Genomic DNA, 15006 nt, shown 5'->3' on the forward strand with positions numbered 1-15006 from the left:
CTGGTTGGTCATGGTGAACTTGGTTTACAGTATGATGCTGAAGTTGCAGGCATGGTCTTTTGGTGTGTGTGAGGGACCTTATTCTGAAAGCCACCAGGAGTTGTTCCAAGCGCAGGTGATGTTCCCAAAGATCAGTACTTCTGATTTATCTGTGTTGAGCTTCAGGCAGTTGTCTTTCATCCAATCAGCAATGCTTGTCATGCACCTGTGGAAGTTAGCTTTCGTGCTGGTGGGGTCTTCTTATATCGAGAGGATGAGCTGAGTGTTGTTGGCGTAGGAAATTATATTTAGTCCATGGGTAAGAAAGATTTTGGCAGGGTTGTGAAAGAGCGCACTACGTGTTTGAAAAAAATCTTTGTGGTTGTATGGTGCTCCGAGGTATCACTCTCCGATGCCAGTGTGAAAGAATTATTCCATGGTTGCACCCCCATATGCTTGGAGTATGTCCCCCGGGCTCCAATTGATCCTCTCCTGTAGAGGTTTAATAAATTCGTACCATGTTTTAGTTGTGAAACTGAGCGCTTTATTTCTTTATATATCCATCCCTTGGATGTCAAATTGATGTTTGTTCATTTTATTCATGAGCAGACATTTACATTTCCACTGTACATTTTAACTCTCCCAATGCATTTCGGCATGTGAAATGCCTTCTTCCAGGGGATATTTCTGATCCACTCCTTCCCGCCTTTTCGCGCGAGCCTGGGAGTTGCTGCACAAGACGGCAGGCATTTCACATGCCGAAATGCATTGGGAGAGTTAAAACGTACAGTGGAAATGTAAATGTCTGCTCATGAATAAAATGAACAAACATCAATTTGACATCAAAGGGATGGATATATAAAGAAATAAAACGCTAAGTTTCACAACTAAAACATGGTACGAATTTATTAAACCTCTACAGGAGAGGATCAATTGGAGCCTGGGGGACATACCCCAAGCATATGGGGGTGCAACCACGGAATAAGAAAGATTTTGACCAGGGGAGTCAGGTAGCTGTTGAACAGGGTGGGACTGAGGGGTGAGCCTTAAAAGATGCTGCAGATGATGCGTTTGTGTTTGGAGGTTTAGGGAGGAAGGCTGATTCTCTGGGTACTTCCGGAAAAGAAGATTGCAAATCATCTTAGTGCGTTTCCTTGAATTTTAATGTTGCGTAGTCCTTTTGATAAGGAAGCTGTGTTGAATACTGCCAAGAGGTCAAGGAGGATCAGGGCCACCATCTTCCCTCAGTCAAGGAGGGCTCTAATGTCGTTGTTGGCTGCAATGAGGGCTGATTCAGTGCTATAGTTGGCACGGAATCCAGACTGAGAGATGTCTAGGTTGGTGTTCTCCAGGTGTTCCATGAGTTAGCAGTTGATTGTCTTTTTGAGGACTTTGGCAGAGAAGGGGAGCAGAGAGATAAGATGGAAGTTCTTGAGTTCCCTCAGTTTGGTGGATGGTTTCTTGAGAAGGGGTTTCACTTCAGCATCTTTCCATTCATCGGGGAAGGTGGGAGTGGCAATGGGTGCAATGAAGATGGTGGTGAGTGTGTTGCCAACTTGCTCCCAAGGTTGAAGATGTGGTAGAGATAGGGGTCCGTCAGCAGAGTTAATGATGGTGGTGGTGCTTTGCGTTGTGAGTCTAATAATGTCAGTGGAGGTAGGTTGGGGATCAAAGGTTTTGTAGATGTCGGAGATCTTGTTGTAGAACAATGCTGCCAGGGTGGCGCAGGGTTCCTGGGATGGGGTGATGATGTTTTCAGAGGCTGAGGGGTTGGAGTACTCTCTGATGAGGTTGATTAGTTCTTTACTGTGGTTGGCAGTGGCCCTAATGGGATTGGCAGGAGCGCTCCTTTTTGTCTTTCAGAGGAGTTGGTAGTATTGCTTGAATAAACTTTTGTATGATGTTCTGTCTGTGGTGTCCTTGCTGGTGCAGCACCTTCTCTCAAGTTGCTTGCAGTTGCGATTTGTAGTTATTAGTTTGTGGTGTACCTTCTGGCCTGTTTGGCGGGTCTCTTTGGTTTTGTAGCCTTGATGTGAAGGCTCTGTCAGTGCAGTCAGTGACCAAGGCGGAGTAGTTTTTGACAGTCTTTTCTAGTTTGTTTGAGGTGTCCAGCTGAGGAAGTTGAGGGTGTTGGTCCAATGGTTTTCTGATACTTTGTTCTAACTTCGGTGAGAGGTGTAGGGTGGTTTAGTAGTGGTGCAGAGCGGGACCTGTGATGGGGAAGCTGTTTTATGTAACATCATTTCAGCAATGTTGATTGGTTTGAATCATGCAACCCCATTACTTCAGCCCATCCTTCCATCTCATGTTATGTGAAGGGAATGGTTCTCTACTTCTATGAAACTAGAAAGTGCTACATTTGGGATATATACCTTCCTTTTCCTTCCTTTTAAAGCATGCAGTCCCTAGGACAGTTTGTTTTTTGACTCTATACTTAGAATATATCTGTAGGTTGAACTTATGTTCTCCTTTTGCTTTTAATATATCAATAAATTGCTTACTACTTTATTTACAGTCTGTACTGATTCTTACATTTAAATACAATTTCATGGTTTGGACTTTCAATCTTATCTTGAGTAGATTTCCTTAAATTGCCAACAACCCATGCTCTTTCGGTCTCGCATGGTTCGATACATTTAATCAGCCCTTTTAGTAGAAAATACTCTCAACAGTGACCTTTCTCCTTCCTGACTTAAAAATCTAGGCATAGAAAGTAGTGGCAGGACAACTGAGTGTCAGGAGGGATGAGACAGTGCCCAATCAGTCATCATACAGTGTAAAGAGAAGAGTTGAAATCAATACATTCAACCTCCAAGGAGAGTTAGAGGTAATGGCAGAAACGGGGTAGAGACAAAATTGCAATGATTAATAAAAATGAATTGGCATATTTGAGTACATAAGCAGGAAAATGTGTTCATCATGCATTTGAAAAACTTCAAGAAATGGCCAAGAGTCTAAAGATGAATTTGGCACTAAGGAGACTTTGAGAATCACATAAAATAGGGTGGACGATGAGTACATTTATGGCTCAAAATGACAAAACAGAATTTTCTCACACAACAGCCCAATAAACCTGCAGTGTTTAAAAGAAGTAAACAGAGGACTATGTGAGCATGAGTGATTCTGAGTTAGGCATGGGCGGAAAATCCGTTCCGCTCGCGGATTTTGCGGATTTTCGGGAAATTCGCAATCCGCGAGATTCGCGAATCTCCCGCAAAATCCGCAAATCCGCGAGCAGCGGATTTTGCTCGCACTGCTCGCACTGTTCGCGTGAGTTCGCGCCCCGCGAATAAGTGCAAAATTGCAGAAATACGATCTTAGCAAAACTGAAAGTAACTACTTACCAGGTTCAAAAGTTCAGGCTCATCATTAGTAGCCATTTCCTGTAGTGCTTCCTGAGGGGCCCCTCCAGAGTTCAGTTGAAACTATTATGTGACCCTGCTCTGAACCTCAGAATAGTTACACATATGCCACAAAGGTCCTGAATTACAGCTAAGGGAGACAAGCAGGAGCCAGGCTGGAAGTTAAAATCCATTAATCAGCCCCTAATTCATTATTGTCAGTTGGGGCAGGGCAGGTGTTGTAACTAATTTTGCAACAATGAAAGCACTTAGCAAGTGCAAAAGATCACTAATCAGGGCACTAAGGAAGCAGGTGCCAGCTAAAAAAATATTCTGTGACACATTAATCAGCCCCAAATTAATTCAGGTCACTTGAGGCAGGGAAGGTGTGCTTTGCTTTGCCGAAAATAATGTACACTGGACAACCAGAGGGTGTGGTGATGAAACAGAGGGTGGCATGGGTGGGCCAGAGGGTGGCATGAGTAGTCAGAGAGTGGCAGTGGTGACAGAGAGTGGCAGTGATGAAGAAGAGTGTCCCAAACAGGCTGGACACGTAGAAACAACAAGTTCGCAAAACTTGCGACCCGACAGGTAAGTTCGCAAATTGCGAAATTGTAAAAACCCTCGCGAACTGGCAGAAACACGGCAAACACACAAAAAAAAAAATCCGCAAATTCGCGGGAATTCGCGGATTTTGCGGATTGCGAATCCGCAAATCCGCAAAATTCGCGAACGCGAGATCCGCAAAATTCGCTCATGCTTATTCTGAGTGTGATGTGTCAAGAAAAGGTTTCCATTGAGGAAGTACATGGAGGAGCCTACCCACATGGGCCATGGATGAGAAGTGATCTTGAGAGGAGAAAGGTGGCCATGGTCAAGGTCACTTCAAACTGGTTTTGGTGCTGGTGTTGCCATGCAAGCTGTTAATGCACATAGCAATGACACACAATTTGATGCAATCCTAGATGTTGACCAGTATGGCCTTCTTGTGGAAGGAGAAAGGAATGACTATTCAATATTATTTTTGATTGATAACCGGTGAAATAGGTGCTACATGCTCCACAGTTAGATCGATGGAGGTTCCGTGCCTACTCCTCTTGGTAAAAGAAGTCTACATTTAAGAAATTTCAAACAAATAACTAATGAGTTCTCAGCCAATAACCCAGTAAAAAGTGGTCCAATGATGAATAATCATGAGTCTATAATCAATCTTATAAGTACAGGTAGTTTATTAGGACGTGACTTTCTCTGTAAATTTGATTGTGTAATTTGTGGATTACCCTGGATGTGGCTGTGATTCAGACAAAGGATAAGGACTATACAAAAAGTCCTACAATTTTCTATCAAATCCTGATCCATCAGACCTAGGACCCAAACTCACTCCCTTCGGCCACACCAGAAACCTCGGATCCATCATTGACAAAGAGCTCACCATGAATTCACAGATCAACGCCATCTCATTTACCTGCTTACTTACTCTGCGCATGCTATGTAGGATCTTCAAATGACTACCCCTGCACACGAGATGCATCGTGACACAGGCCCTCATTAACAGCCGACTGGACTACGGCAACGCCCTCTATGTTGGAATCGCAACACACCTTCTACGGAGACTTCAGACCATACCTAACTTCGCAGCCAGACTCACCCCTGCTTTCCCTGATGAATCCAGGTCACACCCCACCTCAGGCAACTCCACTAGCTCCTTGTACAGAATAGATGTCAATTCAAACTGCTGATCCACACACACAAGGCTCTACAGAACCAAGGACCCGCATACATTACCCACCACCTGAACTTCCACCAACCTTTTGAGAAGTCTTTGCTCCCCCTCCCTTTTACTTGCGCATACTTCCTGCATCTTCCGAAGCAGAAGTGGAGGAAACTCCTTCTCCCACAATGCAGCAAAGACCTGAAACAGCCACCCCACGCACCTCTAGACCATCACCTCACTTCCTGAATTCCGAATGGCCCTCAGACCTGGCTGTACGAATAAGCCTCCGTGACTTGCATGCGCTTTAATACCATATCGGGTGATTAGTCACGCTTTATTAATCCGGATTGATTGTTTGAAGTAATATTGAATAGGGAATGTATTTACCAGATAGCCTAGGAATTCTCTCTTGGAATTATCATGGGTTAAGGAGATTGCTGCGTAAGAAATATTTACACAAAATGGTCTCTGAAAATGTGATCATCTATTACATGACACTTGGCTAACTGCAGCTACACCAGTAGCAGGCTGTGGTGGGAGTGCTGCCGGGAGCTAACATGGGGGGGAGGGGCGGGTGGGGGTAGTAAACTACGGGTTATGGCTGATTAGAGGTAAGTAAACATATAAAAAATAAAACGGATTTCTTTGCGCTCGCTGCATCGCATTTGGCGATGCATCGGGCGCAACGAAATTCATTTTCTTTTTTAATATGTTTATATTTATATAAAGAATAACATTGTGTTTGTTGTCTATATTTGAAAGCCACCAGTGTGCACATTTGAATGATCTGGCTGGATGAAGGCGATGCGTTGGTTCTGAGCCACATGATCTGAAATGCAGTGGCTTCTTGGCGAGGTATGCAATGCGTCGTGGTTGAGGCATGCAGCTGGTGATGTGGTGTACTTGTCTTCAGCTGCAATATGTCAGCGTTGAGGAGATATGAGTCAGTTCTGACTGAAGCAACAACTGCGATACGTGCATTTTGCAGGACAACAGCCAGAAACCTACTTCAAAGGGCCCAGTACTGAATTAGCAGCACTGGGCAGGTCGTTACACACAGTTGGCAGAGTAAAAAGGATGTAACAGGGTTGATGGAAGCTTTGATGTCCCTGAGACTTCAGAACAGGAGGCAAGCAATCAACACTTTGGAGCCAATCCAGCAGAATGACAGTCCTTTCGGAAGCACAGCAGTCCTTCTTCCTGCCAGAATATCCTCAGGTCCAGGAGTGTACTAAAGTGGTGGTTTCTGAGGTCCAGAACTTATACCTAGTTGTGTCTTTCATATGGGTAAACTTGAAAGAGAGGCCTTTGAAGTGCACAAAGTCCCTGACCTTACTGTCCTGGCTACAGACTCACAGGGTATGTAGCCCTTTGTGTGGGGACAGGCACAGCTAATTCAGGTGCAAGTGTAGGCTTCCCATCCTGCCCAGGATGACCCATCAGGATGTTAATAGTCCATCAGTACGTGAATTGTCCATCAGGCACACCAAGGTCCTTATGTGTATGGCTGTCTAGAAGCAATGCACAAAGCACAGCTGTCACCCACCCCAGACCTGTATCCAGAGACAGGCAGAGGCACAGAATGATTAAAGTGGGAAAATGCAAACTTTCTAAAAGTGGCATTTTCAGACTGGCAACTTAACATCCAACTTTACCATAAGTTGTGATTTAAATGTCATTCCAGAGGCACTAACTCGAAATATTCTATATTTTAGGTAATAAGGTATTTCCAAGTGTCAACCTACGGGAGAGATAGGCTTTGAAGTAGAGAAAACTAAATGTAAGAGTTTTTAACTATGGGGAAACTTCAAAGAGAGGCCTTTGAAGTGCACAAAGTTCCTGACCTTACCGTCCTGGCTACAGACTCACAGGGTATGTAGCCCTTTGTGTGGTGACAGGTACAGCTCATTCAGGTGCAAGTGTAAGTCCCCCCTCCCCATCCTGCCCAGGATGACCCATCAGGATGTTAATAGCCCATCAGTAAGTGAATTGTCCATCAGGCACACCAAAGGTCCCTACGTGTGTGGCTGTTTAGAGGCAAAGCACAAAGCCCAGCTGTCACCCACCCCAGACCTGTTTCCAGAGACAGACAGAGGTACAGAATGGTTAAAGTGGGAAAATGCTAACTTTCTAAAAGTGGCATTTTCAGACATGCAACTTAACATCCAAGTTTACCATAAGTTGTGGTTTAAATGTCATTCCAGGGGCACTAATCTTGAAATATTCTATCCAAGTGTCAACCTACGGGAGAGATAGGCCTTGCAGTAGTGAAAAATAAATGTAAGAGTTTTTCACTACCAATACATGTAAAACTAAAAAGTACATGTTCAACTTTTTAAATACACTGCACCTTGCCCTTGGACTGTCCAGGCCTACTGTAGGATTGACATTTATGTATTAAAAAGGAAGGTTTAGGCCTGGCAAGACGGTTAAATTGCCATGTCTTCATGGCAGTATAAAACTGCACACACAGGCTCTGCAATGGCAGGCCTGACATTGGTTTAAAGGGCTACTAAGTATATGAAATATGTCAGTTGTGGATATGCCAATGTTACCATGTTTTAGGGAAAGAAAACCTTCACTTTAGCACTGGTCAGCAGTGGTAAAGTGCCCAGAGTTCGAAGCCAGCAAAAAAATGAAGTCAGAAAAGCAGGACGTCGGAGGACAAATAGTCAGGGGAAACCACACCAAGGGTGTCTGGTCTAACAAGTTATTTTACATGTGAAACTCTTATGTACATGTTAATATTTCTTTGTATAATGTAAATTCAATGGATGTTTTATTTTTTATAGGTGTGTAGACTATGGTCAAAATTAACTTGACTTTTTACTGCTACTATTCCTTGAATTTTCCGATATGTATGGACTGACAACAGGATCGATGAAAGTGATCATGATTTCATTGATTACAACCAAAGAATGTACCAAACCAAGACCAGACATTCAAGGTGTACCACTCAAATTGGCTGATTTTATTTTATTCGTGGATGCTTCCAGCCTGAGAGACCATTATGAAATTCTTTCTGCAGCATATGCAGTTTGCACAGCAACATATATTGTGGAAGCATCATACTTGTGAAATGTAAGTTCAGCACAAGTGTCAGAATTATTTTCACTTACAAGAGCATGCTACATAGTCAATGGATTGTTACAGTCTATATAGTTAGATAATCGGGGTTTAAAGTGGTCCATGAATTTGGACAATTATAGTCACGAAGAAAGCCAGAGTATGAAAAGGAAGAAAGGGAAAAAGTAGTTTGTACAATGGCTGTAAATAAGATCTGGACATCTAATGATAAAAGATTTATTTTGCCTGATTCAATTTTGTGACAAATTCTTGGACATCCACATATGGGTCGTGACAGCATTATGCTATTTTGTTTAAAATAGTGATTCAATTCACAGGTCAGACACATTTGAAAAACACTGGCCCTAATGTACAAGGATTTTGCATCAGTGTTGCATCCCTAAGCCACACAAAGTCGATTTACAAGGCGTTGTATGGTTTAGTAAATACAAAGTTACACAAAGCAACGCTTAACGCTGACTTGTGTTACAATGTGTCAGTTAGTCATTACATGGATGGAGCATAGGTGTACCCATGTATCCACCTATTTATTTGATGCAAACCCAGATTTACAAGCACTTGCAAATCTAGGTTTGCACCAAAATGATGCACCTACCCAATAGAGGCTTAACATGGAGAAATATGTTTGTTTCTCCTCATTACTTTCTATTTATATTTGTTCTGAATGATGCAGCACAAACAGAAAGTCGAATATGCCTCTGAAGAATATTTTTGTGTCATAATATATGCCATTGACACAAAAACAATCCTGGCCATAAACCAAACACCCTTGCAGCATGGTACAAGTGTGCCTGCTTTGGCGCTAGGCAGCATCCGATGCACCAGCACTATGAGAGAGCAGAAGTATGCCATATAAAAAAGGTATGGCACATTTCTGCTCTCTCACTTTCATGCAAATTAACACAGCAAGTTGCCTTACCGTATTGTGTTGCATGATATATTTGCAAATCTGACCCACCATGTCAACAATGTATAATTTGCCAATAAAGTAACATAGGCAAAAGCACAAAAACCATTATGAGTAATATAGGGGTACTGGAAGGATCTTTCACAAGACAGATAGAATTTATTGAGATGCCACAATGGATTAGACTAAGATATTTCTCAGTATGTCTGTTTGCTTAGGAGATGGGTGAAGGCCTATCCACTCAGGAGTTTTGAAGCGCTCACTGTAGCCAAACGTTTGTTGAGAGAGTTGATCCCGAGTTGCTCCCTAGATTTAGCTTGCCAACTTCTTTTGAGTCTGTTGGAGGAATTCTTTTTAAAAATGAGCCCATGGGCGTTCTTTTCCTAGCTCTGACGGAAGACCAGATGTTCCATTGTGGATATCTCCCAGAAGCATTAGAGGCAATAGAACTCTGAAGGCAAAGCTGGCAAAGGTCTGCACATGAACGACATTATAATGGCCAGATGTCATTTCCTTGGTGCTGTGAATTATGAGAAGCCTGCCCGACTTGACTCCTCCTAAGAAACTGATGGTCAGAGCTATGAGAGTTCCTGGTTTTGCTTTATCTGCACTTGTGAACATAGCTGATGATTTAGTTCTGGATTACTGAAAAGTTTGGATGATCTGGTATGCTATATCTCTCACCTGGTGAATGTGGGAGAACAACATCAAAATCAACAATAACAAGATCAACAAGGAAATCAAATGTTAAAACTCAGTCTCTGAAAATCCCAAGAGCAGTTAAAGGAGTTTCAGTTGGGGAAATCATGAAGAGGATGAAGATGGAAATGAGTAAATCTGACTGAAGGTGGAAGCTCAATCTGAGATGATTTGTCTGAAGGTGTAAGAGAAGAAAGAAGAGCTTTGCAAACAGTAACAGATCTTGTGAGAATTTGGGTTGTTGGTTGACTGGGGTTTGAGCCCTGGTCAAGCAACAGCCAAAATCCTTGCAGGGTGAACCACAAACAGTCACTAAATTGAACCGTGCTTAACCCTGGTTAGCTTGGTACAAAAAGAAGTCAGGCTTAACTAAGAGGCAATGTGTATGCAGCACACAAACTGTATTAAAGTGAAAGCACAATACAAGAAAAATCCCTGATCAGTTTAAAAAAAATAGGGCACGTGTTAATAAATTATTTGAAACCAAAATGGCAAACATCTAATCAGTAGCCCTGGAGTTATGAATTTTTAAAGTTTCTAGTAAAAACTAGCAACTAAAAGATCAAAACACCAACTGAAGACATCTATTCATGCAATACCGGGTCAAAATAAAAAATATGGCAGACAGCGATGGAGCGTGGTTCAGATACAAGGAGTGGATTGGACCCAGTCAGTGCTTACCTTTGGACTTTAAAGAAATGATGCAAAAAAAATTCTGAAAAGGAAAGGTTCAGTGGGGCAAGGCTGCAGACGTCATCTGTGGAATGATCTTCATCAGCAGGGAGCTTTGGGTCAAAGCTGTGATGAAAAATTATATATTCGGACTTAGGGCCTTATTATGACTTTGAGGGTCTTGGAGTGGGCGGCCATGCTGCCGCCCTCTCTGAGACCACCAAAGCTATTAAAGACCACCTGCCGTAGTACGACTTATTTTTACTCTGGCGAGTGGTTCTTTGGCGGACCCACTGCGGAAAAGCATCACAATGGGAGTGTTAAAAGCAGTTCCTGTTAAGTCCATGTCCACAGTCCATGCCCTGCAGGAACTTAGGGTGCATGCACACAAGACATGCATGCACCCCATGGCACATAGCAACAGGGGGCCCTGTGGAGCCCCCTATGTTTCCTCACTGCCACACTCTTCATGGTGGTCACACTACCATGAAAAGTGCGGCGGTAAGGGAACTCCTACTATGTTTGGCTGAGCCGCAGTGGCACCGCCAGCATATTAGGAGCCACGGCAGCGCAGTCCCGTCACCACCGTCTTAATGCGGCTGGAAGACCTCCAGTATGGTTGACCACAGACCGCCACCACAGGTTCAGCAGTCCATTGGACCGCCTAACTCATTATTAGGGCCTTAATCTCTTTTTTGGAAGTTTAAAATCTTCAGTGATGAGAGGCTGAGGGTGTAGCCAAAGACAATTCAAAGAGGCCGGATAACCCTTTGGCGAAGGACCGCTGAAAAGGATTTGCTGAGAAGAAGAATATAGCCGGAGAAGAAGCAAAGTCAGTCTGACTTGTGATGCACCTTGGGCGGATAGGCAAGAAGGGTGGTCCCTGGCTCCTTCTGATTTTTGGCCAAAACCTTTTTAAGTCATCAATGATGTGATTTGGGCATCTGGGCACCGTTAGCACAACAACCAAGGGTCCTGGACTGGTAGGACGCCACTCGGTGTTTCAGGACTCACTCAGGCTGGGCCGAGGTGAAGGTTCGAGATGATTAAAAAATTTTGTGTTTTTGTGGCTATGAGGAGGGGGCCAGCAATCTACCCTTGGAGACGCTCTGGTAGTCCTGGGTTCAGGTGAAGATGAAGAGCTCAACAGCAGGGCTGGCATTTGAGCATTCAAGGAATGCTCCAGGCAGCAAAGCAATCCTTCCAGATACAGCAAGGCAGTGTTGCAGAGTGCACAGCACGCCTGAGAGTCCTTCCACAGGTCATAGAGTGGGCTGAAGAGTTTGTGTCTTATGCCTTATTTTTAAACTCTGGTGCCATCCTTCTGGAAGATGGAATAATCTTCCAGTCAGTGGCTTTGAAGTGCATGAAATAACCTAATTTCCCTGCCCTGGCTCCAAGCTTGCTGCAGTGACAATGTGGAGGTGATAGGTTCTTTAACTGAAGGCAGAGCACTCCCTATTCAATTGCAAGCGGGAATGTGCTCAGCTCTGCCTCTCCCATCCTGCCAGTAGATGACTCATTCAGGCACACCTACTCTCTATTGTGTGACTGTGACAAAGTTTACAACCAATTATGTGACCCAAAACAGGATGCAGCCACAAAAAGCACTAATTTTAAAACTGCAATCAAAAACCTGACTTTAATATTAAATAGGGTTTTAAATAACAATTCCAAAGACACCTAACCTAGCATAGCCACTTGCTCCCGATTGGAAATGATAGCTTCTTAAATGTAATAAGGAGGGCCTCTGAACTTATGTGGCAAAGGAGGACCAAATTATGCAGCGAGGTTGAATAATTTATGCGGAAAAGATAAATTATGCTGCATAATGGAACACATTTTGTGATGTTATTACTTCATTATTTTGTCATTTTTACACTTGGTAACAGTGTCTGAGAAAAGAGTTCACCTTAATTAGTACCAATTTAACACCCAAATACAAAAATTAGCAACTGGCGGGTGATCAGTCAATCTTTGCAAAATGCCTTCTGGTGCGCAGGAAACGGACTTAACATATTTGTAATAACTTTAAATCCATTCGAGGTAGAAACACATTTGTTTTGTTAAAAACTCCTGATTATGAGGCAAATGATGGATTAAGTGGCAAATCCAGAATCATGTAAAATTTGCCGCAGTCACAGAATCTCATAATTTTAGTGACCCTGATAATAAGGAGTCCCCAGTGTTAACCTATAGGAGGGGTAGGCGTCACAGTAGTGAAAAACTAATTTAGGAGTTTTTCACTACCAGGACATGTAAAACTAATATTCACATGCCCAAACTTTCAATTACAAGGAATCCTGCCCTAGGAGTTACCTAGGACCTATCTTAGGGGTGACATATATGTAATAAAAGGAGTGTTTAAGTCTTGGTAAGGGGGCTTTAGGGCTAAGTTGACATGGCAGTTTAAAACTGCATTCAGGTGCACTGGCAGGCCTGAAACATCTTTTAAGGTGCTACTTAAGTGGGTGGCACAATAAGTGTTGCAGTCCCATTTGTAGCATTTAATTTACAGGACCTGGGAATATGGTATACCACTCTAGAAGGGCCTTATAAGTAAATTAAATATGCCAATTGGGAATACGCCAATTTACCTATGTTTTAAGGAGTGAGCACAAGTACTGGCTAGCAGTGGTAAAGTGCACAGAGCCCTAGGGCCAACAAAAATAAGTTCAGCACAATGGAGGAGGAGAGACAAACAACAATTTGGGGTAAGACTATTGTAAAGCTGGCAGGTCTAACTGATCTGATGATGACTCTGACATGCCTGAAATCAGAAGATCAACAAGCCTAGGAGTGCCAAACAGGACGTACACTGCTCTCATGTGGGCACACTTGACATAGAATAAACCAGCAGAAAAAGACAGTGATATATTAGAATCTCCATGAAAAGTCTTGAATTGAGAATGATAGTGACCTTTCTGATGAAATCATGTAATGGAACTTTTTTATCACTAACAAGAATAGCTTACATTTTGTTTCGTAGTGTACTTATCATACTTTCTTTGACTAGAATTGAGTTAGAAGACTTTTTATTTAAAGAGGATTAATTTTGTACCTTATGTATCCTGCTGAAGACAGATTGTGTCAGCATTGACTACAATGAAATAAACTCTTGAATTGCAGGCATGCAACCCTCTTTGAGAACTCAATTTTACGTTGTTTTGAAGAGCTTTTTTTTAATTTTATGTACCGTGTTTAGAGACACACAGTCATTTTTATAGTTGTTGCACAATTGCACCACGCAATGTGGCACATGCGTGATGCCATGTGGCACATGCTTGACTCAAACCTCTAAGTCATATTTTTGAAGCCACTCAAAGCTACTTTTTTTGGCTCTGGGTAGCTTCAGACATCTTGAGTAAAGCAACACAGCGACAATCCCTGTGTTTTCGTTACTTTGCCCTGGGAAGGAGTTCCATGCGAATTGCGTAGGTATTCCCACACAACTCCCATGGATTTTAAAGTATCCTCAGACTAACAAGAACATGTAAACCCGAGGATGTGTCAAAATCTTACACCTTTCCAGGGGAAGGGTAACAAGGAGAAATATCTGCAGCACATGTAAAAGAGGACTATGCCTTCTAGGATTGTTTTTGTGCTCCTTCCTGCACAAAAAAACAATCTTGCGTGTGATGCTTGCACCCTTGCACTATGGTGCCTGCATTGATGCTAGGCTGTCAAAAGGTCACCAGAGCAAGGGAAATGACAGAAAAGTACCATATTGATATTGACTTAAATATGGCGCATTACTGCTCTTTCCCTGTCATGCACTGCAGCATAAGAAAGTGACTTGCTCTGCCGTACTTCATGTCTTGGCCATAGTATAGTCCTTAATTTATTTGGTTTTGAGAGATTCTTTTGTAGAAGCATATGGATACGCACAACAAATTGTGTTGAGCTCTAAAATAGCTTTTCTTCTTTTGCAGAGTGAATATTTTATTTTAACCCCTTAACCGCAGCGGTTTTCCGCCGCGGTGCAGGCGTTCAAAAGCGTCGGCGGGGCTGCGTCGGCCGTTGGTCGTACGCAGCACTGGGGAGGGAGTGCTTGCGACTGCCAATGGCAGCAGGAAAAGGGTTAATGTTCCTTGTCTCGTGCTTTATCTTGAGGTGTGGTTTTTTCTATTTTTGTGAAGCAAGCAAGATCTGTTAATAGAATTTGAGATAGATCACTATCTACCATTTGAGGAGTTGCCCTAGATTACAAATGTGGGATTACATAATTTCAATTTCAATAGACCCATTGTACTATAACAGAAGTTACTATTGACAAAAAGAGTTATTGTAAGCTGAGTAATGTGAAACATAACTTTATTAGAGAAATAATGAAAGGAAAGCAAAACAAAGAAGAAATGCTGAAAAAGCTTGAGTGATTCAATTTGTAGGAAGACACCGAAGAGGGATTTAAAAGTTCAAAGATGAATCCGAGAATTTTTCAAACGGAGAAAGGATATATTTGCATGATGCGTGCGCAACATGATGATTGAGAAGCTTAGGAAGTGGTTGCAATGAGTGAATGTACCTATAGTTATATAGTCATCAGAAATTATATGTTGGGTTATGAGTTATTTATCATGCTTATGGTAAAACCGCTTATTTTCCCA

The sequence above is a fragment of the Lissotriton vulgaris genome, chromosome 1_1, assembly GCF_964263255.1.
Source record: "Lissotriton vulgaris chromosome 1_1, aLisVul1.2, whole genome shotgun sequence".
NCBI classification, from domain to species: domain Eukaryota; kingdom Metazoa; phylum Chordata; class Amphibia; order Caudata; family Salamandridae; genus Lissotriton; species Lissotriton vulgaris.